The following is a 2,158-nucleotide window of genomic DNA, read 5'->3' as shown; positions in this document are numbered from 1 at the left end:
GTTCGCTTTTTTATTCTAAAATTAATTCCTAACCTCAAAATCTCAAAAAGTTGTTATCGCATTTTACACCAGCAATGGACTTTGATAACAATAATTATGACAAATTCCATGCTTCAAAGGAATATTATTTAATGTTAATGTTTATATTAATAAAAAATAATAACTTAAACATTAATTTGTAATTTAAAATATACTAACACTACCGATAGAAATCTCATAATATATCCCAAAGATTCTCAAGGCTCTGAGAAGCTCTGAGGAATTCTCCGCAGGCACTCAAGTAGATATATTTAATAGTCGGCGAAAAAAGTGCCACTTAGAGTCCTAGCATCACAAATAGCTATTTACACAGAATTTAAAATTTTTCATAAATCAAAGATGACGGTCGTTAGTACTTTCAAAGTTCTTTACTTTTATAGATTTTAAGAAAATCGTCCTAAACCTTATCATACAATCAAGATTACCCTAAAGTATTTTCTATTATAATTATACCTTCAAACAAAGAAAACCCCAATATAACTGCCAGAAATTAAAAAAAAAATCGGTGAGTTTCTAAATTTTCAAATGAATTCGTTTTAAATTTCTCAAGAAATTAGGTTTCTTATTTTTGTTACACGCTAATAAGTCTAATCCTCTAATATTACACTAGACGAGATAGTGGCAAACGCTCTTCTAATTGACTGTTTATTGATTTTGCTTTCACAGAATTCATTATAAATGTTAATTTTTGATTAATTTATCCGCGTTTCGAAAACCTTATGCAAAACATTTCGTCACTTTTCCCAAAATTTCGAAGGTAAAATATCAATCCAAAGTGCTGATAAGACAAGCTTCATTTTTGGCAACTGGAAATTTTCGGGAATGAATGCAATTGTGAATTGGAATAGAAAATTTCCCTCAAGAATTATTATTTCACACACAGCGTAAATATTTCAGACAATCGGATAGCCGGACAAATTGTAAATTGCGGATGGCAGAAAATTGAACCTTAAATTATTCTAATTCTTATTATACTCACCAATAGAATTGAGTATAAGCACCAGTGATAAGAAGAGACAAGAAACAATACTCATCTTTTTAAATTAAAGCCTAAGCTGGTAAAATATAATAATTAAAAACTTGCTTGGATTTAGATGTTCTGGTATTTGAAAATACTTTGAAATCAAGTATGCCGAGTTTGAAGGAAATTCAATAATTTTATATGAATGGGTCAAGTAGGAACTAGTTTTATAAAATTTTCGTTATCTTGACAAATATTTTGCATCAGAAAAAAGTGACATTCTACCCTCTTTTCTGTATTGATGAAGAAAGTGGATTTTATTTTTTTAATTTCTACTGATATCTTTATTGAATTGGATTGGAACGAACTCTTTATTCCGAACATTTTTTATGATAAACGAGAAGAATTTTTTATTTATAACTTTCTTAATTGTAAGGAAGGACATTTTTGTATTAAATTTATTCCTGAAGTGAAAGAATAAGTCTTTGAATTCGAATTTATGTTTGATTATTATTTTCATGGAGTTGAAGGAGCTATTCTTAATTTCCAATCTTTTTCATCAGTTAAAAAAAGAGGCATTTTTTGCTGGCAATGTTTTCTGAATTAGAAAAAAAGAAATATTTTACTTTTGTACATTTTATTTCATCAGAAGGATAACGACTTTTGTATTTGATTTTTGTTTGAAATTTAAAGACGCCATTTTTGTTTTTAACATATTTTTGAATTCCAATAGGAAAATGTTGTACTCTGAACATTTTTATTCAGTTGGGAAAGAAAAACTGTATAACAAGCAAATTAAAGCGTTAATGTGTTAAAGGTCATGTGGTTCATTATAAAAAAATGTTTTTTTCATCTTTACAATTAATTTATTTACATTATATTTAAAAACTAGTGTAAACAATAGATTTAATGAGAATGAAATTAATTGCAGTATAATCAAAGGGAAAAAAATCCAGGTTCAAATTTAAAATTCAAATAGATGATTGGTTAAGCGACGATGATAGCCAGATATCAATCTCTCAAAGGGCCGGGGCTTTAGCAGAGCAATTGGAAAAGCAGAAAAGTTTTGTTTTATAAATTAAGTTTTTGAGGTTATATTGTACATCAGCATGTTGTGTTTGTTCAGAGAAACCATTTACCGTGACACTTGCCCTGCTT

The sequence above is a fragment of the Belonocnema kinseyi genome, chromosome 2 (assembly GCF_010883055.1).
Source record: "Belonocnema kinseyi isolate 2016_QV_RU_SX_M_011 chromosome 2, B_treatae_v1, whole genome shotgun sequence".
Lineage (NCBI taxonomy): Eukaryota > Metazoa > Arthropoda > Insecta > Hymenoptera > Cynipidae > Belonocnema > Belonocnema kinseyi.
This window is presented reverse-complemented; position numbering follows the sequence as displayed.